Genomic DNA, 26,168 nt, shown 5'->3' on the forward strand with positions numbered 1-26,168 from the left:
ACATAAGGTAATTAAAAACGCTTGCCCGCTTTGGGTAAGCGTGGGTAATTAAAAGCGCTTCAGGTTTACAAGAGCATCTAATACAGGTATCCATGCTGGTGGATCAATCTGTGCTTTATACATCTTACGAATAAACGCAATACTTTCTTTGAAGTACTCTCTGGCTGGCTGTGCGTTCATATCTGCATGATACACTGCCATTCTCATTTTCCAGATACTGTGAAGACATAAAGCCATAAACATGTCATGCGGCACTCCTTCGTCATTATCGCTTGGGAGGAAGCGGATGCCATATGGGGTAATCGGTAACTCTTTTTTTAAAGTACGTTGCAGTATGTCCCATAAGAAGGTGGCATCTACGCAATCAAGAAAAATATAGTCGATAGTTTCTGGTTGCTTGTACAATAAGCAGTTTATCGTCCAAGGCACGAAGATACCCTTCTGCTCTAACCACGGTTTAACGGGCAAGTTCCGGTGTGCAAGTAAATGAAGAACGTTTTCACCGTGGACCGTACCGGCATCCGCTTCACCCTTTCCAGTACGTCTTTGCCTGTTCCTGTTGACAACATGGTGCGATACAGTGGTTCTGGCATACATACATCAACAGCATCTTTGTACAGTTTCTTTCGTGTGACATTGCTTAGATACTGTAATGAGAACCGTGCTGCGAGGAACTCGTAAGACCAGACGACTTCTCGCAGGAAGCCTCGTACTCTCGGCCCATCAATCCGATCAGACGACACAATAAACGCTGGCATAACGTCACACAATCGCATTTGAATCACAGTACGTAGGAAAGCATTGCTTTGCTCTCGCATAAAGAGAAATCTGGACACTACCTGTTTTAGAAACAAATGCGCCAAGCCCAGTCCGCCACTTTTCAGTGACCGGAATAAATTTGTGCGGCTTGTACGTTCCCAAGTTGATCCCCATATATACACTGCTAGCACTCTGTGGAGTCTTTGAATGCTTGCTCTCGTCGCGCACAGTACTTGCAGAACGTACCAAATCTTGGCTACAAGAAAAAGGTTACATACTGTTGACCTTGCAAATATAGATAAGTCTCTCCCTCCAAATTTGGTCGATTTTTCTTTTATTTGTTCCGCTTCATTTCTCCAATAATCACTAGTGTCTTTGTAGTGATTTAAAGGAACCCCGAGGTATTTCATTGGCGAAACCGTCCACTGCATGCTTTCAAAGACGTCCGGGGTATCGTCCCAATCCCCATGCCAAAAGCCCAAAGATTTGCTCCTGTTGATGACGCTTCCGGTCACTTTACAAAAATTCTTCGCCACACTGATGGCATTCCTGACACTGTCTTGGTCAGAACAGAAAACTGCAATATCGTCAGCGTACGTACGTAGCTTAACCTCGCTTGTGCTCAACCTAAAACCTTTTATTGCACTCGATGACATGATTTTCAAACAGAAAGGCTCCAGGTACAGCGCGAACAGTAAAGGAGACAAAGGGCATCCTTGCCTAACAGAGGACTTTATCTGGAAACTGGCAGTTAATGATTTATTAATTTTAATCCTGCTAGAAATGTCTGCGTAACACATTTCTATACCTTCTGATAGGACGTTCCCGACATTGATGTATTCTAGAATGTTGAAAAGGACTTTATGCACAACTCTGTCGAATGCCTTCTCTAAATCCAGTTGTACTATGGCGACCTTCCCGCAGTACGCATCACAGCACTCCAGGACGGTTCTAGCCACGTGTATGTTTGTTACAATGGACCTTCCTTTTATGCCGCAAGTCTGATGCGGCCCCACAAGCCTGGTTATAACACTTTGCAGTCTCCTGCCCAAAACTTTAGCGAATATCTTGTAGTCCGTGTTCGTTAGGGTTATCGGTCGATACGCTCGTACAGAGAGCAAGGCAGCTGGATCCTCTGTTTTTGGAAAAAGTACAACATGGCTCTGCCTGAAAGAAGGAGGCAACTTCTTTGTTCTGTATGCCTCCTTTATTACGTTATGCAGGACAACTGCTATCTCCGTTTTAAAAGCCTTGTAGAATTCTGAGCCAAAACCATCAGGGCCTGGCGATTTCCCAGTACTCAATTCATCGATTGCCGCCTCAAGTTCTGCAACGCTGATTGGTGCTTCGAGATTCGTTTTAACTTCTGCTTCAAGTTTTGGCATGTGTCTCAAGAAATCGCTTTGAAAACCTTCCGCAATCTATGGTTCGTGGCCTACTAAATCACGATAATAATCAACAAATGCGCGACGTATCAGTTCCTCGTCTACCACAACTTCATCTCTGTACATTGTCGCTTTTATTTCGTTGCGCGACGCATAGCTTTTTTCATCTCATAGAGCGCGTTTGGTCGGAGTTTCACCCATATATATTTTTTTTCTGCACGCGCTCGTACAACTACGCCCCTGTACTTTTCTGTATCAATAATTTCTAGTTTGTTTTTAATTTCTTTTATTTCTCTGGCAAAGTTACCCGGAGCTGTAGCTTCTGCATTTAAATAAAAATCAAGCTGGCTTTGGAGCTCAGTTTCTTCTTTGTTTTGCTTCCTCCGCAATGCCCCGGATCTTTCGATGGCGGAGATTTTTGCTCAGAACTGAGGTGAAACAGCGCGAAAAAGCCGAGGACACAAGGAAACAAAAACCACAGACAAGCGCTGACTGCCAACTGGAAGTTTATTTGAAAATCACCGGACATTTATAGCTTCATCAGCATAGGCATGCGCACATCATTCACAAGAACATCTGCAAATCATCATTTTAATCTTTCTTCCAAAAATGTTATTTCTTTTCCCGACAAGGCAAGAGAGGGAGTGCTCACACATTTATCGCCTTCCTTTCTTATATGAAAGGCCTCTATTATCTCCCTTTCCTTCTTGCTCTTTCCTTTCCCTATGAATTTAGTCTTTTCAAATATGGGGGTGCATTGACACTTGTTACAGTGTCCAGCTAAATGGCTCCCATAGCCATTCTTTAGGTTAGTGCTGTGCTGACGAGCTCTTTCATTGAAGCACTGTCCCGTTTGACCTATATAAGATTTCCCACAGCTTAGAGGTATTTGATAGATGACATTGCGCCTGCACTCAGTGAAACCTGTTTTATGATTAGAGGTGCACAAGTGCCTTTCGCGCTTGTTCATGCGATTGCATATCGAGGACAACTTCCACGGGGCACTGAAAACCAAATTAATATTATGTCTATTCGAAACTTTCTTCAGATTGTGAGACAGCTTGTGTAGGTATGGCACCACGTGCGCTAGTCTTTTGTCTTTGTTTTTTTCTTGGGAAGCATCGGAACTGCTTTTCTCTTTCTGCAAAATGGCTTCGCATAATGAAGTGATCACAGAACTGGGAAAGCCTGCGTTCTGTAGTCGCGATAGCTGATTTAAAAAACTATGATCGCACTCATGCTCACATGACTTACTAAGTGCTGCCTTAATGCACGTTGTCGCTATGCCTCTCTTAATCAATTTAGAGTGTGCGCTGTCGTAACGCAACAAAGTTTTCTTAGATCTGGGATGATATCCCCAGCATACGTGCTCGTCCAAACAAAAACAGAGGTTAATATTTAGAAACTGAATACGGTTGTTAATTGGCAATTCATGCGTGAACTTAAGTGTTTCCTTGTGTCCTCGTCTTTGTCGCGCTGTTTCACCTCAGTTCTAAGTATGAACCAACTAGCCCTCATCAAGATCTTACTAATGCAGAGATTTTTGCGTTTTCCTTAAAATGTTCCCATGCCTCCGCATAACACTCCGGTTCATTTGCTAGTAGGTCTCCAATTTTTCCTTTTGTTTCCTTCATGTATACCTCATCATTGAGGAGTTTAACATTGAATTTCCACAGCTGCCAGTTAAATTTCGCCGGTTTCCTCGGACCGAGCGCACACACAACCAAACTATGGTCGCTAAAGAAAACGTGTTTAATGTCATACTTATTGCAGACGGGTGCCAAATCTGCCGAAACATAAATACGATCTAATCTAGCGTGGCTGTCCCCCTGGTAGTGGGTAAACCGAGGCAATGTGCCATTTGACAGGAAGCACCCTACATCTTCTAACAGGTGACCTTCAGTCAGCGCATTTAGTACTGGCACACTCGCATCTCGTATCGGTGCATCTCTTGTCCTGTCTTCTACTCTGGCTACGCAATTAAAGTCCCCCATCATTATAATTGCCCTGTCACAATTCAGATAATGTTCAACACTTTCGAAAAACAATCGGCACTCACTTGATGCATTTGGGGCATGTAAACAAACTATTCGGAACTTCCGGGCTTGCAACGTTATGTCGCATACAATAAGCCGTCCAGTGTCACACACGTACACACTATCAACAGATATGCCTGTGGTGTGCCTCAGGAACAGCGCACAACCACCGGCTGTACCTACTGCATGCGCAGCGCATACATTGTAGTACGCCCTAAAAGGTTCAACCATGCGGTTTGTTCCTTCCTGACTTTCGATCTTCGTTTCCTGTATGGCAATTACGTCCAATTCATTTTCCATAAAAAGTCGACTCAGCTGGTATTGTTTTCTCCGTGTCGACAGGCCCCGCACGTTAAGAGTGCCTACATAAAGAGGCGTTTGGAGAGTAACAGCCATTTTTTTTTGTAAACACAAACCACATAGTATCCCTTGCCCATAACAAGACGGCAAAACACTCACATTTTTATAGAAAATCTCAGTCGTTCCAGCCATTTCGATTAGAATTTAGACCTCGCCGTGACGACGTCAACGCACTGTCTTTCCGGTCCCTTCTGCTGATAGTGTCCGGTTGGAAAAAAAGAAGGGTCGACACCTTGTCACGTCGCCGGCGGGGCCGGCGGTTTCCGCTCGGGCCGTGGCTCGAGCGGTATTTTCGGTGCGGGTTTAAATGTAGTCCTTCGATGGGGTGTCGTTTTCACAGGCGGCTCATCCGTTGCATTCTGGTTGGTCTTGTGCCCTTCCTTGCCATCCTAATGGAGTCGTTTTGGTGCAGGGCTGCTGGTACTTGCCATAATGACGTCCGTAGTCTCAGGGCTTTGCTCGAGACTCGCGTCAGGTGCAATGTGTTGGCTCGTTGGAGCGCCCATCGCCAGTGTCTCTACAGCCTCTGTTGAAGCGATGGCTGTGTCTTCCGCAATAATGACTGCAGCCTTTTGCTTCACATGTGACACGTTTGCTGCACCAATAGTTCGCCAGCTGTCTGCCTCGGGGGTTGTTTCGGCCACGTCTGCCTCGTCCATTAGATGTTCCGTCGACAGTTCATCGCTTGCTTTGACTCCGGCCACGTTTGCGTAGGTTCGCACGCAGACGCTTTCATCGTGGCCATATCGCCGACATTTGGCACAACGCGGTACCCGGCAGTCGCGCCTGATATGGCCTGTGGCATGGCACCTCAAGCATAGCGGTAGGCGTCCCGGCGCACCGAGTAGAGCCATGATTTCTGCAACCCGCAACTGATGGGGTAAATATTCTAGAGTTACACCAGGCTTGAGCTTTAGACCAACCGTGCGCGTAGACGAGCCTTTGTCAGCTATTCCGTGCACTCGCCAGCGCTCCTTGTAGATATCGCTTGTTTTCCCGTATGGTGCTAGAGCAGAGCGCACTTCTTCATCCGGAACATTATGTAGCACCCAGTAAAGCTTGATGCGCACTTCTTGATTTTCGGGGTCAACCACAAGGCACCGTTTCTCCTTGACTAGAACTTCCCCATTTCCTACCATCTTCTTCGTAGCTTCATCACTTTTAAAAGTGATGGCCCAAACATGGTTCATCTGGAACGCCCCCAAAGCTATCACTTCAGGAAGCACTCCGAGATGAACCAACGTGTCCCGAAGTCTTCTACACTGTAAGGCCTGGCTTTCAAATCCCTGTGAAGAAAACCAGTATTCGCTATGGACGCACCTGTTGGCAGCGACGGCAGAATAACTGGATAGTCCAGGGCTTCATCAGCAAAAAACCTGTTTCCGCAGCCCGACTGGGCCGCTGATACCGCTCCGGCGGAGCACATTCCACACACGTCCGTTTGCTATCACGGCCGGAAGTAGAATAGCCACGGCGCCGTCGCAGTGCGCTCTTTTGCGCGTTCAACGCAAATGCCGGTATTGTCCTCTGCACCATAGAAAAAGGGCAAAATAAATAAATCTAGGCACCGGTGAGACTCGAACTCACGAGCACCCGTTTACTAGACAGGCGCTTTAAACAACTAAGCCACGGCACCTTTTTTCTTTATTGCCAGTCCTCGACATATCACAACACAAATTCCTAAATGATATAAACAAAGACCAAAGAAGCAACCAGGAATGAATACACAAACGGAGCACAGAACAGTAATATCTACATTCGTTGCCGTCCGCTACTGTGGCACGACGTTGTCGGATTCAAATTCCTTTAGTGCTGTCAGGGGTTCAACCCTCGACAGCCACTCAGGAACAGGCTGTTGCAACTTCTGCACTTCGAGATACCATTGCATGCATTCACAAAAGTATAGACGCGCCGGTCGGGCATCGGGGTCACAATGGTAAGCCGACATTCTTGCGCGCCATAAACAGTGGAGGCCCGTAAGCATGATCAGGTCGTACGGGAAACCTTCGTCGTCATATACTGGCAGAAACCTGATTCCGTGGGGATCTATAGGTAGCTCCTTTTTTAGAGTCCTTTGTAACACGTCCCAGAAGAAGACCCCTTCCCAACAGTGGATGAAGACATGATCTATGCTTTCTGTTTTTTTACATATAAGGCAGTGGGTTCCCTATGGCATGTAGAACCCACGTTGTTCAAGAAAGATTTTAACAGGTAGAGTACCGGTGTGTAATTCAAAGAAGAACGATTTTGTGGCTGCTTCAACTGGCATTTTCTTCACCCTTTTCAATACATCTAGGCCTGGGCCTCCACTGTACGGGGCTCTGTACATGGGTACCAGCAAAACACTGTCACATAAATCACGATATAACTTTTTCCGTTTTACACTCCACAAATATGCACTAGAAAAACGAACACGCAAAAAGGAGACACTCTGAATTATTTCCCTAAAGAAACCACGAACTGGTCCTGGCATTATTTCGGTGCCTACAACGAATTCGGGAAGTGATCTTGACAACCTCATTAGGATAACGGTGCGTAGAAATGGGTCATTTGTGTCTCGAAAAAGAAGAACCTGTTTACTAGTAGATGCAAGAAGAGGTGCGTCCACCCCAGACCACCATCCTTCACGCGCCGGAAGAGATTATCTCGGCTACATCGCTCCCAGCTCGATGCCCACACGAAAACAGCGAACACACGGTGCAGTTTCTGCACAACAATCCGAGAGCACTGTAGGACCTGCATTACGTACCAGATTTTGTTACGAGAAACATGTTGCACGCTGTTGCTTTCGCGAACATTGACAGGTGACCGGCGTTCCATCGGTCAGCTTTTTCTTTTATTTCTTTTGTCCGCTCCTTCCAGTACTCGCTACTGTCCTTGTAGGCATCAAGGGGTGCGCCAAGGTACTTAACTGGCATCGTGACCCAGGTGACGTTCGAAAAGTTTTCTGGTGTGGACGCCAATCCCCCGTGCCAAAACCCCAAACATTTTTGGCAGTTCACGAAGCTATTAGTGGCATTACCAAACTGTCTGACGATACTCACAGCGTTCAATACACTTTGAGTATCTTTACAACATACAGCCACATCATCAGCATATGCCAATAACTTCACCTCTGCTGCTTGGAGGCGAAATCCCTTAATGTATTCATTTTCTATGATGGCCTGACATAGCGTTTATATGTAAACACAAAACAGGAGCTGGTTGAGTGGTCAACCCTGGCGAACGGAGCACTTCACGTTAATGTGGGCCCCTACCATTTGATTAATTATAAGTCTCGTATAGCAGCTCCGATACGCCATAGTCACCCCCTCTGTGATTATGTGGCCGAAATTAACATGTTTAAGGATGGTGAGCACTATCTCGTGAGAAACGCAATCAAATGCTTTCTCCAAGTCAAGCTGGAGGATCGCAACTGCATCACACATGGCATCACAACACTCCAGCACACACTTCAATTACGAATGTTAGTGAAGATGGTTCTTCCGCGAATGCCACACGTCTGGTGTGGGCCGACTACTTCCTTAATGACTGACTGCATACGCCGTGCCAGCACCTTCATCAGTATTTTGTAGTCGCAGTTAGCAAGCGCTATGGGTCTATAGGAGGAAAGTTGCTTGAGCTTGTGGGTCTCTTCTGTTTTAAGTATCAGTACTGTATGGCACTGGCCGAAGGATGGTGGAAGTATTTTCATTTCGTATGCTTCATTGAAAACTGCGGTCAAGATAGGAGCTAGGTGGTTTTTGAACGATTTGTACCAAGCGGCACAAAGACCGTCTGGACCTGGTGACTTGCCAGGGTTCAGGTCTTCGATGGCCTTTATCACTTCTTGTTCAGTTATTCGTCCTTCCAACGTTTCTTTAACGTCACTCGACAGCTGTGGCATTCGCTGCAAAAATAAGTGCTTGAAACTTTGCATGTTGACGGGCCTGAATGCGAAAAGCTTTTGGAAATGTTCAAAGAAGTTCAATCTGTTTGCGTCTGGAGTGCTTTTTTTCTAATCCCAGTGCTCTTTTCGAAGGCATTTCCCTGCATGCTAGTCTTTCTGCTCTCGCACGCATGAGCGCGCCTCGATAACGCTCTTCATCGAAAACCTCGAGCTTTTTGTTAATAGCACGCATATCTTCTTGATAAGCGCCGGGTTGATTGCATTCGAGCGTCAAAAATTTTTCCAGTAATGTTTTTAAATCCCCTTTTCTTGCCTTCTCTTCATATCGTAGTACGCTACTTCTTTCAATTGCCTTGATTTTAATACTTTGTTTCAACAGCTCCCATTCCTCGCCCAACTTCATAGAACCGTCTTTTCCAAAAGAATTCAGAGCATTCACTACCGTTTCGTTAAAAGTATCATCCCGTAGAAGCTCAGCATTCATTTTCCACAGTTGCCAGACGAATTCTTTTCGTTCTTTTTTGCGGCCCACCCTGCATTTTACCAGGCAGTGGTCAGAAAAGGATACGGCACTAACTGCATAGCACTGGCATTTTTCTACTGAATGATATGATAGATAGATACGGTCTAATCGTACACGACTTATTCCCTGGAAGTGGGTGTACCTCACTTCTCGGTCAGCCCCGAAACACTGAGCGATATCCTCTAATTCAAATTCGCGTACGATCTGCGCCATGATATCGCTGCTTTTGTCGTAAATTACGCGTCGCGTAGACCTATCCTCGGCGTTCAATACGCAATTGAAATCCCCAACACAGGCTATCGTTTTCTGCACAGAGAAGTGATGGTTTAAGTTCAAAAAGAAAGCTGCCCTCTCTTGCACTGTATTAGGTGCATAAATGCAAAACATGCGCCATTGGACATCGCAATAACTGAAATCACAAACGACAAGTCGAGCGGAAGTGCACGAGAAGTAACCGTCTATGACCAGTCCTGGAAGCTTCCTCACGAACAACACACACCCCGCCGAAGTCCCTAAGGCGTGGCTCACTACCGTATAGTAGTTGTACGTGAACCTTTGCACCATGCTCCCGGTCTCCTCCTCGCCGTCTACCTTGGTTTCTTGCACTGCTAAAACGTCGAGGTCGTGGTCCACTAGCAGTCTATAAACCTGACTGTTTCCTTTTGGCGGCCAGACCTCGAACGTTTAGCGTGCCGAGGCTAAGCGATGGGTTGGTAGCCATTATTGATGAAAACCGGAGGGGAGAAGGCCCGGAGCATGATGCTCACCTTAACGTCTAGCTGACCGCTAGACGCCTCCGTGGCCATCCGGTGGCCGTCGTCCGATTTCGTCTTTGGTCGGCTTCGGGGTGAGCCTACGGTCAGCCTCCAGTTTCGGGTTAGGCTTGAGGGTGGAGCGTCTTCCTGGAAGCGTCTTAGCGGGCGGTGGCTCGGAGTCACCACCGGCCTTTCCGTCGACTTTCTCCTCGTGCTGCAGGGATCTCTTGACCGGTGCCGAGACGGATTCGACGTGGGTGCTAGCAGGGGTCGCGTTGTCGTCCGCCTCTGCCTGCGTTGCATCCGTAGCTGGCTGGTGACTCATTTTCTTGCGAGGCCGTCTTCACGCTCTCGACTGTAGCTGCTGGTTCCTTAGGGGCAGGGATATTATTCCTTCCTGCTTCGGCCTGTTTGGTCATCGCGCCGGTTTCTGCCGCCACTTTGCCGCTTCCAGCTCCCATGGCCGCTTCCTTCGCCTCGGTCACGTCCATCACGTGGTCTAACGTCGACGGCTTGCTTTCCGCCGAACCGGCGGCTACTGCGTATGAACGCACACAGTCCGTGTCGTTGTGTCCAAAAAGCCTGCACCGTGAGCAACGGGGAACCTTGCATTTACGACGAACGTGGCCAGAGCCCCGGCAGCGCAGGCACTGCATGGGACGTCCTGGGGCTACCACCAGCGCAAGCTCGCCGGCGACGCGGATCAGGTGAGGCAAGTCGTAGACTTTCATTCCAGCCTTAAGCTGCAGCAGCACTGCTCGGGTCGTCGAGCCCTTGTCGGAAACGCCATGCACTCGCCAGCGCTCCCGGGTCACTTCCGTCACTTTGCCCAAGGAGGCCAGCGCAGTCTTGACGTCTTCGTCGTCCACCCCATGCAGGAGCCAGTGGATACGAAGCTTCACCTGCTGCTCCTTGGGGTCGATGACCAGGCAGTGACGCCCCTTCACCTGCAACTCCTTCAGCGCCGCCAGCTTTTAGGCAGCCTCGGCTGTCTTCATCCTCACCGCCCATACATGGTTGATTTGTTATGCTCCAAGGGCGACGACGGCAGAGAGCATACCAACAGCTTGAAGTGCGTCTCGCAAATCTTCTACACGAAACTGGCGAACATGAGCGTCGCCGTGCAAAAAAACTGTGTTTAAAACTATACGTCCTGTAGGTAGCCGAGGCAAAATTATCTAGTAATCCTTATCTTCCGTCAAAAGCCTGTTGCCGCGGCTAACAGCCGCATCTGCCGCTCCATTGGAGCCCATGATCCCGCGATCCGTTCAGCTCGGGAGCCAGAAGCAGAATGTAAGCCACGGCGCCGTCGCAGTGCGCTCTTTTTCGCGTTCAACGCTATCACCGGTATTGTCCTGTGCACAATAGAAAAAGGGCAAAATGAACGAATCGAGGCACTGGTGAGATTTGAACTCACGATCTCCTGTTTACTGGAGAGGCGCTTTAACCAACGAAGGTTTTCTTTCGTTATTTCCGGATTTCATCAGTTATACGTCACACAAGAATTCGTATCTCTGAATTCAAAATTAATGGACACAAGTCAATACATACTAAAAACGGGACTTTCAGCTCATCCCGTGTAGCTTGGTGAGTTGGTGAGTGAGGTTTTAGCTCCAATACATTTTCGATTACGGGCAACCATACTGGTGGCTCGTTCAGAGCCTTTAACACATCTCTAACATATGAAATAATTTCAGCAAAATATGTCTTGGCCTAGCTTGGGATCCATATGCTCGTGTCGGAAATCCATGCTTGTTTTGCAGACACTGTGCATTGTAACCATCATCATGACATAGTATGGCACGTCCCCTGTTTGTGCAAATGGCAAAAACCGAATTCCGAATGGCGTAAGCGGAAAATCCTATTTAATCCTCCCCTGTAGGACGTCCCACAAGAAAATTGAATCAGAGCAATCTAAGAAAATATCTTCAATTGTTTCTGGCTTGTTACATATCACACAATTTACACCCCAAGGCAGATAGATACCTGTTTCTTTTAACCATGGTTTAACAGGGAGCGTGCCACTGTGCAGTAAGAAGAAAAATGTTTTAGTTGACGCTCTAATAGGCATTTTTTACCACGTTTAAGAACATCCCGTTCGGGTCCTTATGCATACTTTGCATGATATAAAGGTACAGGGCATAGCACATCAACTAAAGCCCTATACAATTGTTTTTTTATTACTGATGACAAATAATCTATAGAAAAATGCCCTTTAAGAAAACGAGCAGCAGCATAAAGAACTTCTTTTAAAAATCCTTTTGCCGCTACATGTGGTGCACAAAATGATGATAAAATGTACTGCGGTAGTGCATCACACAGGCGCACTTGCATGACCGTAAGTAGAAAGCCATAACTTTGCTAACGCAAGAAAAAATATCGCGAAACCAGTTGCTTAAGGAAAAAATGCGAAAGACCAAGCCCGCCTTTATTGACAGAATGAAACAGATTTATTCTGCCGGTCCTCTCCCAAGTGGACCTCCAGATAAAGATAGCAAAAATATATGGATCTTTTGCACACACGTTCGCGATATGCATAGAACCTGTAGCATATAAAGACCTTTCGCCACGAGAAACATATTGCAAACTATTCCGCGTGCAAATATCGACAGGTCACATCCGCCCCACTTTGTTGTCTGTGTTCCTACGTGTTCCACTTGATCAGTCCACTGCTCGGTATTTTCCTGATAACACCCTAAAGGTGCGCCAAGATACCTGGACGAAGAAGTGGTAAAAATGATCCCCTCAAGCTGTTCTGGCCTAGAATCCCGCTCCCCATGTCAAAACTGTAGGCACCTTTTTCAACTAATGGCACTTCCAGTAAGTGTACAGAGGGCCCTTGCGTCACTGACTGCGTCTTGTATGCTCTCTTTATTTTAACAAAAAATCGCGATGTCGTCTGCATAGGCCAATACATTTATTTCATGCGATAAAAACTGGTAACCCTTCATTTTTTCATTGCTCAACACTCTTCAACAAAAGGGCACTAAATAAATTGCAAACAACAAGGCTGAGGCGGGCCATCCTTGACGAACACTAGAACGCACGGCTATATCGTCGCTGTGTTTCCTGTTAATTACAATTTTAGCCTGGCAATTATTGTATGCCATTTCACACCGTCTCTTATTACCGCTCCTACATTGACGTAATCCAGCAACGCAAAAAGTATGTTATGACACACACTGTCAAATGCTTTTTCCAAATCTAACTGAATTATGGCTATACGGCCACATGACGCATCAGAGCACTCTAAAATTGCTCTTAGCGTATGAATATTCTTAGACACTTCTTTCTCTTATTCCACACGTTTGGTGGCCACCATCAATATCGGTAATTACTGTTCGAAGTCTTCTTTTTGCAATAACCTTCATATACACTTTGTAATCCACATTTTTGCGACTTATGGGCCTATAATTTTCTACCCACTGCAATCTTTCAGGATCTTCTGTTTTCGGTATAAGTATGATATGGCTTTTCCTAATAGACATGGGCATTTGTTTAACGTCATATGCCTCCGTTATAGGTCGGTGAAGCATTTCTGAAATTTCTGTTTTGAAAAAATTATAAAGGGCAGCCCCGATGCCATCTGGTCCAGATGTCTTGCCGTTGCTGAGGTAATCAATCACTTTCTGAACTACTACTATTGCTATTGGCCTTTGAAGGCCAATTTTAATTGTCTCATCCAGTTTCGGCATAAGTGACAGAAAATCTTTTACGAAAGCATCTTGCACTTCTCCTTCGCTGTCCAACAAGGTCCGATACCGTTCAAGGAAAGCTATTTCGTAATCTTCTGGTCCGACGAAACCGTGCCACAATAGCGTATTTCTTTTATCTCATTTTTGGTAGCATACCTCTTTTCTTCAGTTAGCGGGCGTTTGGTGGGTGTTTCTCCAACCAAAAACCGTACCGCACGTGCCCTTACCACGGCGCCTTTATATCTTTCCTCAGCAATGCATTCCATCTATCTTTTCACTTCTTTAATTTCTTTTCTGAACAATCCGGGTATCGTGCTATCGGCATTTAAAAGATAGTCCAGTGTGGCTCGTAGCTCGTTTTCTTTTTGTTTTTCTTTGTATCGTGAGATGTTTGACCTCTCAATTGCGAGCATTTTTACTTCAGTTTTATATTATCCCAAACCGCGGTAAAGCTTGTGGTATCATTATACAGAACTTCTTTGCACTTTTCTCTCACCAGTTTAAAAAACGCTTCGTCTTTCAAAAGGTTTTCATTTAACTTCCAGAGGTCCTAATTAAACGCACTTGTTTTTCTTTTATTACCTACTTGGAACATTACAAGACTATGGACACTAAAGCTAACGTGTTTCATTATGTAGTTGCTACAAAAAGCCAAGATACCTTGGGAAATGTTCACGCGATCTAATCCAGAGTGGCTTTGAAGCTGAAAATGTGTGAACTGCGCATGATTTCCGCGAAGAACATCACCAACGTCCACAAGGTCACAGTCCTCTGTTAAAGCTCGAAGCTGTAGTGCACTTTTGTCACGAACTGGATTATTACTAACCGTGTCTTCAGGTATGCAACCGCAGTAGAAGTCACCAAGTAACACAGCGTGGAACTCGGCACTCGTGCCGTATGTGAGCCGTGCCGTGGCACTGAAGGCAGAGCGGCGATCTCCCTGGTACGTACGAGCTGGTGTGGTACGTGCCACACCAGCTCCGCGTCGGTGAAGACGCGGAGCTGGTGTGGCAGGTCTTCCACGGTGTACAGCCTGCAACACACCACTTCTCCCTCGATATATCGCTAATAGTGCCGTAAGGCGCCAGGGCAGTTCTCACGTCTTCGTCAGGTGTGGTGCGCAGAAGCCAATACAGCTTCATCCTGATGTCTTGGTTGCAGGGGTCTATCACAACACACCGCTGCTCCTTAACACTGAAGGCTGGGGCTGTCAAAATCTTCTGCTTGGCATTTCCGTCTTTGAATGCTATCGCCCAGACGTGATTCATTTGATACGCCCCTAGGGCCACCACTTCCGGCATGAGCTGCAGACGACAGCATCTCGGAAATGTTCTGCAGAAGACTACGCATTTGGGCTGGTTGGTTCACGATTACGAGCAATAAAAACAGCACTAAACGACAGGACGAGTGAAGGGTCACCCACAACAGCGCTGACTAACAACCAAAGTGTCTTTATTCTTTCAGTCAGCATATATATGCTCTGCCGCTATCTGAAAGCCCAGAATCAACAGAATTGGGCATGCGCAAGGGGATTGCAATTAATGCGATAGGAAGGCAATCTCCTTCGGAAGGAGAGAAATAGACGGAAGGCTTACACATGCTTCGCCGCTGATGTGAATGTGGAAAGCTTCGGAAATAAGGCATGCGCTGTCATCGCAGTATTTTGACAAGTAGGTCACACCTTCGAAAGATGGCTTGCAGCCGCATTCATTGCAATTCAGTGACAACTGACTATCTTGTGCTCGTTTTTGAAATTTGTTTGAGTTCTCGCGCATGCGGTCATTGATACACCACCCCGTTTGGCCAATATAAAAACGTTTGCATGAAAGGGGAATCTTATAAACCACACAGTCACAACAGTCACCAACAAACCTCTGTCTGTGCTGCTTTTTAGAACTTTTTTTGTTGTTCTTGGTTACCCGAATTATTTGATGGCACAGGCTACCTAACATTTTTGGCAGTGAACAGCAACCGGACGCCTGCCCTGCTGACAACCTTTTTGAGATTGTGCGCAACCTGCTGCACATATGGTATAACCGCAACCATTTGCCGTGCATGAGCGATTCTCAGATGGAGGTGAAGCAGTCGGCAGCTGCTCCATCGGCGTCGGAGGGGTGCTTCCGTTTAGTACACTCTAGTTTCGTTGTTACTATGGAAGCCACAACTTTTTTTCCTGGATGAGTACTGCTTTTGCAGAAGAACAAGCTACTATTGAGTATGCATGTATAAGCCGCTGGCGCAATTTGTAGCCATGACGAGGTTGACGACGGTGGTGATCAAGTGGGTACGTGCTTTATGTTGAAGCGGCGTCCTTCTTTCGACCTGGATAGGGTGCAGCTTCTCCTTTTAAACGAATTGTGTTAGCGGAAGAATCGAAAAATCTTCATGAAGCTCCTAAGCCGCAAACGATGGTGAGTAGGCCCTAAACATAGCTAAAGCTGGCGCGCGACATTGCTCCACAGATGTACCAACGCACGGTAAAGCAGGAAACAGCCTATTTTTACGGCGGTTTGTTTCGTCACACACATTGCCCCTCCCACATCGCGCCGTTTAATGCGACTAAGCGACGGCGCGACCATCTTGTAGGAATCCAGTAGCGGAGGGCGCACATCATCGCGGTGGTCGCTGGAATTCGCTGTCGCTGACTCAAAATCGCGCCATGTGAAACAGCCTTGACGCGGCAGGCTGCACTTTCTTCTGTTTTCAATATATATATATATATATGTATATATACATATATATATATATATATATATATATATATATATATATATATATATATATATATATATATATATATATATATATATATATATATATATATATATATATATATATATATATATATATATATATATATATATATATATAGTCCTATCATAAGAAGCCAACAAACACTGACACCAAGGACAACATAGGGGAAATACCTTGTGCTTAATAAATGAAATAAAGAAACGGTAAATTAATGGAAATTAAAGTGGATGAAGAAACAACTTGCCGTAGGTGGGAACCGAACCCACAACCTTCGCGAAATGCGAAGGTTGTGGGTCTCTAAATCTCTAAATGCCGACGCCAAGGTGCCGCGATGCGCGGTAACGTAAGGAAAGGTGGCCCACTCCCTTCACATTTTCACCTTCACTTGTGCTCTACCCCCTAGAATGTCATCGTCGTTCTCTCGTGCTTTCTGCGTAGTCCTGTTTAAAATACACTGGCCATTTTCACGCTTATAGGGGAATCAGTTATCAGAGAAGCTTTTTTTGATGTTGTACTTCAATTCCCTTCTATGTAGCTCGACTCTCCTCGCTCCATGAAAAATGCTCAATGCCCGCTCCAGTTCCGTTGTGGCCGTTGTTCTTGTTGCCTTTCACAATAAAACTGATTTTGTTCACATCTTTTTGCACACTCGGCTGCTACTGTTGCTAAGTTATTCCCTTCTGTGCAGCTAATATTCTTGATTTCCGGTCAGTGAATTCTTCGTTTCCCTGTCACCCTCCGCTCCTTTCTCAATGCGCGCCACGGTGTTTTTCCATTCATTTCACTTGTTTGTGCAAACTCGGCTGCTTTTCTTGTAAACTTAGTCACTTATCCCTAGCCGACTTCTATGTCTGTTGCCGACTGGTTCACATCTTGCTCGGCTTGTGTATTTGAGCACTTACTCAGAGTCGACGTCCCCATTCCGGGAAATTGACCAAGATTTTCACCACGTACCCATTCACACTAACTCACTTGAACTTAAAGAGTGGTCGGTGTTGCATAATCGGTAAGGCAGCAGCAGCCAGTAGCCAGCAGCTGCAGAGTTGAGGGGGAAGCGGACAAGAAAACTTTGTGGTAAGAAGACCTCCTAAAAAAGTTGCTCCCTGAGTGACAATGCTGAGTTGCAGAGACAGTACATATGCACTGTAAACGGAAATAACTCCAAGGTCGGAGTATACTGCTTGTCCTCTAGCGACCCCTCGGTTCGGAGTTTATTATGCTCCGTATGATCGGAGTAGAATTTTTACTCCGTAGGAGCGGAATTTCTGCGTGGAATTATGGGAGTTTTTTTCTGTCTTTTCTTTATTTTTTTCTTTGCAATTGACGGAGTTTTTTCTAGGTGCAACGGGAGTATAAAAAGAGGCATCGCGTGAGCTGGCGCGAACATGTTTACATGCAGAGGCTGCTGGTCAAATTTCGAAATATGCACACGAGACCGCGTCAAATTCGACGAAACAAGTCAATGAAAGAACATATGTCATGACATGCACAAATATTCCAGAAACGCCCAATACAGAAATTTGACAGACATCCCACGTACACGCGATACTCATGAAGCAACGGTGCCAGTATATATAGCCACGATACTGTGTGCCTCGAAACCGCCTAGGGAGCAGCTGTGCTGTTTTCCGAATTACAACTCACATGCTCGTTCATACGAGATCTGCCTCTTTGAAATTAACAGAATACCTTAATCAACACAAAACTGCTAATTCAAAATAGTGAGAGAAAAAAAGTTAATGGTGTAATTTTTCAAAATTGGCATGCCATTCTGTGAGTGCTGAAGCGACTTCGCACACTGCCGGCGTTCGCGGCCAAAAAGTAGTGCGTTAGTTACAGTAAGGAAAATGTAAGTGCATGTGCTGCATAGAAAAATTAAATTTTTGCGATATGGTGGTAGCGTAGCAAGAAATTATTACGTGTGAGCATGACCCGCAGCAGCCGACGTAACACCGAAAAATGCACAGACATACATTTTATACACCGCACTACTTGTTCTGCGTCCAAGAAATCTGTCTCGGTTGCGAAAAGGAGCTACATCGCTGATCTGTGGAGTGAATCCCTAAACTCGGAGCCAGCAGGCATGCGTCTAAATCAATGTCTCGCATAGAGCGTAATGCTAATGCAATATCGGAAGCAACGACGTGACCAAAACCTATATGCGCGATAACAATTCGATTCACATCGCTCAATAAGAAGCTTTATTTTCAACACGCATACATATGTTCTACCGTTTTTCTTCGGGCGAGGATATCTGTTCACAGATAAATAAAAACAGTTGCTTGCACTCCGGTCTTTCTCACTGGCAACACAGCACCTCAATGAACTTGGGTTACGCCATTCATGCGCGAGTAGCACGGATGTCGTCGCTCGAACAGTGGCTGCTGTTGCCATTGCTACGCGGTACTTTCAAACACTACAATGGACGTTGTAAGCATGTACTCAAAAGGACAGAGAAGTCACATTTCCCGTACTGAAGAACACAAGACAGGGTGACGCAGCACGAAAACACAGCCAGAACGTGAGCTGACATCACGAGCCAGTGAGAAGCTTCAAGGTATACCTAAGCCTTTTTCCGCACTTGAAAACGTGGCTCTTGCAATCATCGTTGTCAGCAAAGTGATCACAGCTAATGTACTTGAAGCTGAGATACAGTGAGCTTCAGGCATGCCTATAGCACTTTCTGGAAGGAGATACGGGAAACAAAATGACGAAACACTGTCACGGAACGACACTTCACAGACGTAAACAAACCGTCAGCCATGAGCACTGCCCGCTCCACCGAACGCGCCCGGTCGCTGGCGAGGCGCCCAGCCTCATGGGAAGCGCCACGTGACCAACCTGTATCGGCGGAGGGGAGTTTTTTAAAACTCCCTGTCGGAGTTTCACGGGAGAACAAGATTTTTAAGCGGAGTAAAATCGCGTCCTGTCGCCTTAATACTCCCGCAGCTAGCCAGCGGAGTGAAACGAGGGAATGGCGCTGTTTTGATCCCATACATCGGAGCAAATATTTGAGGAGGGGAGGTTTTAGGGCACATCAGCTCCTAAAAACTCTCAGCTGGGCTTATTTTCGTTTACAGTGTGTGAAACTTTGATGCATAAAAAAGCCAGCAAAAAACAACAACAAAAAAGGATCTGACCAACAATAAATTTAGTGACTGAAGGAGCCCTCAATCAATCGTCTGTCTAGCCTTCGTTTAGATTTAAGGACCTCTTTTGCTCTGTATAAGCAAGCACTAATTTGTTCAACGATTCTTGCTTTGTAAAGCTGTTATAGAATCACCATACATATTTTGTTACACCAGATAAACTTCCTGACGTCTGCATGTATAATTCCATGTACCACCATTGCCTTCAGCTTTTAATTTATATCCCAGATATTGTCGATACCATTATTATCGAGACTCTGTCCAATAGTATCAACTCATCACTTAGTTACTCTTGGAAACTAATGCAAAGGCGTATGGTTAGATTTTACAGCTATTACACGTCCTTCCCCTCGGCTTACAAACACTCCTTATTGAGAATAAACGTATTGGTTTAACTGAAGCAGCAGACATGTCAAGTAAATAATTCTCTGTTAAATAGAATGAGTACTATAAGTAATTTCAGCTTCCGGACTGCTCTATCGAGTTTGGTGCCTGGTTCACGAACGAAACATAGGCAGGTAATATGAATTTTGCACTAACTAGATGAACCACGTCGCACATTGTCTATAATGAGGACGACCATCGTTTATCTAAACACAAGCAAATACTTGTGGGGTAAAGCACATTCGCAAGGGCGGCTAAAAGGGCATGTTGGTGATGTTGCATCTTTTCCTATAGCGGCGCGACGATCCACATGAAAAGTGAAGAAAGTAGCAGGAAAGAGCGCTGTGAGCTCTTTCGTACATTTTACTTCACTTTTAATTGTCGCGCTCCTAGCGAAAGTAAAGGACCTTGTTACCGAATTTACGGCAATCTACTTTTGAACGAATGCGACAAAGTCTCGATTTTGCTGAATTTGTGCGTCCTTCAAGTCCTTGATTTCATCTCGTTGATCGAGAAAATTAAGCAAAATATTAGCAATAATGTAACGGTAGATTTTAATTCTTAGAAAAAGCCATCAACTGGCCTGCCACAATGCTCTCCCTGTGACGCCGCCTTTTGTATAAGGGTACGTATAGCCTGCTGGCAGCTATGGCTTTTTATCTATAGGCACTTCTGCAAACCTTGAAGGCGCCCGCGAGATCCGGTATTGCGACCTGCAAAGAGCCGCCGTCGTCGCGAGCTGAAAGCCAATGAGACGAATAAATTGGTTCAATCGGCTATCTACGAGCCTACAATGACACGCATTCGCACTTCCACCGCCGGCGCCGTGGCTTAGTTGGTTAAAGCGCCTGTCTAGTAAACAGGAGATCGTGAGTTCGAATCTCACCGGTGCCTCGACTCATTTCTTTTGCCCTTTTTCTATGGTTCACAGGACAATACCGCCGATTGCGTGGAACGCGCAAAAGAGCGCACTTCGAAACAGCGCCATGGCTGAAAAGACGGCTTCGCGAACACTCGCTTTTTTCATGTTCTCCGCTTCAAAGGATTTATCGGCGCCTAGTCGAGGTGCTGCTCAGGCGTCAGCCAGCAGTAATGACTACCGTGTTGTGACACCTCGTCTTCCTACCGTTAAGCTGGTTGTGGACTCTGTTTTCCTGCATGCTGACTCAAGTGGTCGGCCGTACAGAGCGCAAGACTTCAGAGACTGCCTTCGGAACGTTATTGACGTGAAAGAAATAAGTTCCATCGGTCAATTTCAGATGTCGCACGTGTGGATGGCGACGTGCAAATCATCAATTACAAAATTAAAGCTAGTCACGAGCGGAGAATTATCCGTAAAAGGTAGACGCTGCCTCGTTATTGACCCCGAGCCCACGGAAGTAAAAATGAAGCTTTTATGGCTTCCTGAACGTTTGGAAGACGATTACGTTCGAGATGCCCTCCAGGCTTATGGGAAAGTGAAGTCCATATCAGCATAAAGCTGGAGAGTATCGGAAATAGAGCAAATGCGTACCCTAAATCGTAACGTGGTGTTGACTCTAGCCGATGGAGTCAGCGTGGGCGACGCTCCACATCTGCTAAATGTTTGTGGAGTACAGAGCCTTGTATTGATTCCAGGCCGACTACGCTTTGTCTACGCTGTAACAAGGTTGGACCCATTCGTCGAAACTGCAGAACTCCACTTTATGAAGCCTGCCGACGCTTTGGCCACACAGATGAAGAATGAGTTGTGGCATACGCCGACAAGTTACGACACAGGACAAGGCCTCCGGAAGAAAGCTTGCAGGAACACATAATATATGTTACTGAGCTTCTCGATGCAACGGGAGACGTTCCCTCTTCCGCGGATACAAACTGTGCCAGTAAGGCCCCTCTACATGTTAAAGATAATGACATCGCAGAACTGCCCGTGGAAAAGGAAAGCAGCGAAGAGAAACAAGCGCCTGCTACCACGCAGCCAGTTGCCGCCCAGCCAGCGAATGAGACAGCCGCTGATGACTCATCTGCTTCACAAAAGCATCTCAGCACGTGCGCTATGATGGCAGAGGACAAACGAAGTAGCGCGGATACGTCAATTCCGAAGCGCCGTGCGACTAACAGATCAGAATCAAGCACGGACAGCGAGACGGCCAGTACCACAAGAAAAATGCGTCACCGCAAAACATCGACACAATCAGGAAAGTGCTGGCGATCACGGTCCAGAATGCCTGGTGAGGGCTCGGAGGGAGCCTCACCGTTACCCTCTAGGACCAATCGCATAGAGAATTAAGTCTAAATAGTGGGTAGTCACCATGGCGCTGTCCCAGGAACTTCTTTTCGCAACTTTGAACGTACGAGGCCTTAGGTATTTGCAGAAACAGGCGCAGCTTCGCCGGCTTTTGTCTAGGAAGCGCCTCGACTTCGTCGACGTGCAGGAGACGAAGATTGAGAGTGATGTCGAGACAGAAAGGGCTTTGCGACCTTTCTGTCTAAATATAATGTCTGCGTTTCACACGCTCTTGGTTTATCCGCGGGCTGTTTCCTGTTTCTGGAAAAGAGCCTACTGTGTTCAGCACTTAGTTACCATGTAGACACTGAAGGTCGGTTATTTATTTTGATCTTGTGTTGCAGAGTGTGTCATGGCGATTAGTCAACATCTATGCATTTATTGACGCTGCAAAATGAATTGTCTTATTTGATACTGTGCGTAGTTTAATAAACTGTGATCATTGCATTGTGTTAAAGGAGATTTCAATTGTGTATGTGATCCGTGCGATCGAAGCGGCATTAACACTCAGCGGGACAGGAGTGGTGAAGTTTTATCTAATCTAATAGAAAATGCAGGGCTCATTGATATAGAAGTGTCGGGACAGGGAGCTCGCTCTTATACCGGAATTCAAGGTCGCTCTTATGTCCGCCTTGATCGGATTTATGTTTCTTCATTCCTCCTCTCCCGGGAACTGTCCTGCACTACTATCCCAGTTTCGTTCTCTGATCATTGTATGGTTATCGCAAACATTGGTGAAAAATCTGTAACCAATTTTCGACCACAGTGAGCACTCTGGAAGCTTAACTCTGAGCTCCTAAATGATCAGGAAATTATTAATCGCGCGCGCATGACCCTAAAAATTTCTCTTTCTACTGACTTGCCATTATTTGCTGCTTGCGAACTCTTTAAAGAAGAGGTTCGTACAGTGGCTATAGATATTGGATCGCTGAAAGCATTCTATAGAAAGAATGAAGAAACTATACTTCTTAAAAGCCTACACAACCTTTATCAGATGGAATGCGAAATGCCAGGCACTTACATTGTTGACATAGAAAATAATAAATGTGAGTTGCAAAAGTATGATGCATTGCGTTACAGAGGTGTGCGAGTTCGGTCTCGAAATAGGCGTGCTCTGCAGTCTGAGCAACCAACACGTCAAGCTTTACTTGACGAGTGACGTCACGCTATTTCCAAAGTAATTCCGGAAATACACTCCGAAGGTAGTCTTCTAACAAATACGAATGACATAATTTCTAAGTTCGAAACTTACTACAGTGTGTTGTTTAGTGCTCGGCCCGATGATCACGATGCAAACGTTTTAGAGAGTTTTGTGTCTCTTGTAAAACCTTTACAGGGTGATGGCTGTGCATTCATTAGCGATACTCTTACGATACAAGAAATTGAGCTAGCTATTGATCAGCTGCCTTTGTCGAAAACACCCGGCCCTGATGGACTTTCCTGTGAATTTTACAAAGCTTTCAAATTAATTATAAATCCCATATAAGTTTAGAGGTAGACGCCCTTCCGCAATTTTTTTGCAAAACCCACACAGATTTAATTTCAGAAAGTTCCGATAAAGAGATACTGCGTTGCGTTGAAGGCTACAGACCAATCACATTGTCAAACGTGAATTACAAAATTTTTGCAAACGTTTTATCGAATAGATTAAAATTTGCGATGTCAATTCTAATTGGTTTCCATCAGACGAGTGGAATTAGGGGCCGATCCATTCAAACCAACATACATATCGCCCATACACTCCTTCAATACCGTTACGGTTCCACTGAACAGCTTGCAATTCTCCAGACAGACCTTGCTAAAGCTCTTGATCGTGTCAGTCACTCCGATTTACACTTCTGGAGCATGCCAATGTTGGCTCCGTAGTGCTTAAAGGTGTTAAGCTTTGCTATACGTGTTGTACTACTCGTTTAGTTATTAATGGCCAACTCTCTGAACCCGTTTCCATTTGCTCTTCGGTAAAACAAGGATGCCCTATGTCCCCATTACTCTTGGCCCTTTATCTGTAACCGCTATGCTTGAGCGTAATTCAGACAAGTTACATCCATGGCTTCAATATACTGGGTAATCAAGTCAATGCCTTTGCTTATGGAGATGATTTAGCGTTCTTCTGCACGGATAAGTCCAGTGTTGAAAAGTTAGTATCAACAATAGAGGAATTTGGTAGCGTATCAGGAGCACGAATGAACTCCGCAAAAAGCTTAGGCTTATGGTTTGGCTCATGGTGCTATACACCAGAACAGTTTGCAGGCGTTAATTGGACCGGTGTCCCGCCCATGTATCTCGGCGTGCCGCTAGACGCATATAAATTAAGCGCACACTATTGGAAAGAACAACTTTCGGCCCGGCAAAGCTACGCCCAGACATTCGTTCCACACCGACTTTCTACTTTTGGGAAAGCCGAGGCCTGCAATGAGTTTTTGGGAACAAATATTTACTATGTATTGCAAGTTATACATTGTGCCAGGCTCTACATCCAACGCTTTCACCGAATCTTTGCAACCTTTGTATGGTCTTCAAATTTTGAGCCCATGAGGCGAGGCAATATTTTCAGGCCCGTTAGTGAAGGTGGGCTGGGTTTAGTACATCTTTATGCGCGGCAAATAGTGTCTCGTTTCTTCTTTTTTCGTGATACATCGCATCCTATACTTCGGTCATTCATGCAAGTCACACTTGTTAATGCGTTACCCGACTTAATCGTTTCTTCGAATTTTTATTCGCGTTTATGCTTGTGGGGGTTCATGCATGAAGCTTACTTGGCAGTCCGTTTCCTGACAGTTCGGTTTTCCACTGAATACTTGTACTCTGTGTCGCGTAAAACGTTATACAAAAATCTATTGTCCATGCTTTTTCCGCCTCCATTTTACCGATAACTATACAATCAATGGCCCGGTCACGATGTTCTAAAGCGAGTTCGTAAAATGTATATATCCCCTTGCTGCAAAACTTTGTTTTATAAACTTCATAGTGAAACCATACCGGTTAAAATATGGCTATAGAAAAAGGGTATCTTTGTCTCTTCTGTTAACTATCGCCTTTGTGACGTGCCAGAGATGATTGAAAATTGTTTTATAAGCTGCAGCGACGCCATACTATTTTGGGATGTCCTCCAATGGACTTTAAAAAAAAAAGACTTTGACATCAGCGCTGTGCGATACCTGCTGCCGACCGCTGATAATAGTGCACTTTTCGATATGTTTTTTCGCATTGGAGTGCATAGTTTGTGGAAAACGCGAATGATGGACCGAAACGCCGAAACGGTTGCACCTACAAGGGTGAATTTCATCCATATGGCCCTACACCTAAAGCAGGTTTATGGTAGACTTGATACCCAAGCGGACTGGTACCCCATTTTGGTGAGGTGCCTATCCTTACCCCCCTTCTAAAGAGAAACCACATTTCTACCCACATTATGAACGGTGCCTTTTCTCTGAGTGAGTATCATTGTGCTCTCCATTCTCTGACTATGCACAACTGGTGAATATCGGGTTGTTGCTACTATAATAAATACCATTAAAGAAAAAAAAAGAAAGCAACCAGCGCCGTGGCTTGGTTGGTTAAAGCGCCTGTCTAGTAAACAGGAGATCGTGAGTTTGAATTTCACTGGTGCCTTGATTCGTTGATTTTGCCCTTTTTGTATGGGTCACAGGACAATAACAGCGCTTGCGGTGAACACGCAAAAGAGCGCACTGCGATGGCGCCATGGCTTAGTTGATTCCGCTTCCGGCCACCGAGCGTGACGAACATCTATGTCATGGGCTCCATAGGAGCTGCTTCAGCGGCCCAGACGGGCCGCGATAAAAGGATTTCTGACTCAGACAACAAGTACATATTTGTCTTGCCTAGTCTGCCAACAGGGCGTTTAGTTTTGAATACGGTTTTCCTACACTGTGATATCAGAGCTCACCCCTACTGGGTGGACGATTTTCACGATGCGCTCGCTCAGTTATCGCTCCTGCCGAAAGTGGCTGCTCTCGCGGCCTATACGTATGAGCCATGTGTGGGCCGGGACCTACAAGGACAGCGACGCGGTGAAAAAGATCATCAGCGTTGGAGAGCTGCAGGCTGTTAGATATGGAGCTGTTTCCTGCGCCTACTTCGAGTTCCCCAGACCACATCGAATCGCAGCACCGCTAATTGAGGAATGCAGAAGCAGGGATGCCACATTCCTGAGGCAGGACACGTGCAAACAAGTTGGCGGCCCCCAGATCGT

At 45.8% G+C, this 26,168-nt stretch overlaps 1 protein-coding gene and 2 non-coding genes across 3 annotated transcripts in view; 2 read left to right on the forward strand and 1 right to left on the reverse strand.

The window, feature by feature from the left end:
* The window catches only part of LOC135900500 (uncharacterized), a 223,442-nt gene that overhangs the window by 172,189 nt on the left and 25,085 nt on the right, over window positions 1-26,168 (forward strand). The gene's annotated exons all lie outside the window — the stretch shown is intronic.
* Window positions 6,103-6,176, reverse strand: TRNAT-AGU (transfer RNA threonine (anticodon AGU)). The gene has a single exon. It is a non-coding gene; the product is annotated as a tRNA-Thr (tRNA).
* On the forward strand, window positions 20,510-20,583 carry TRNAT-AGU (transfer RNA threonine (anticodon AGU)). The gene has a single exon. It is a non-coding gene; the product is annotated as a tRNA-Thr (tRNA).

This window comes from Dermacentor albipictus, chromosome 5 (assembly GCF_038994185.2).
Source record: "Dermacentor albipictus isolate Rhodes 1998 colony chromosome 5, USDA_Dalb.pri_finalv2, whole genome shotgun sequence".
In the NCBI taxonomy this organism is placed as follows: Eukaryota; Metazoa; Arthropoda; class Arachnida; order Ixodida; family Ixodidae; genus Dermacentor; species Dermacentor albipictus.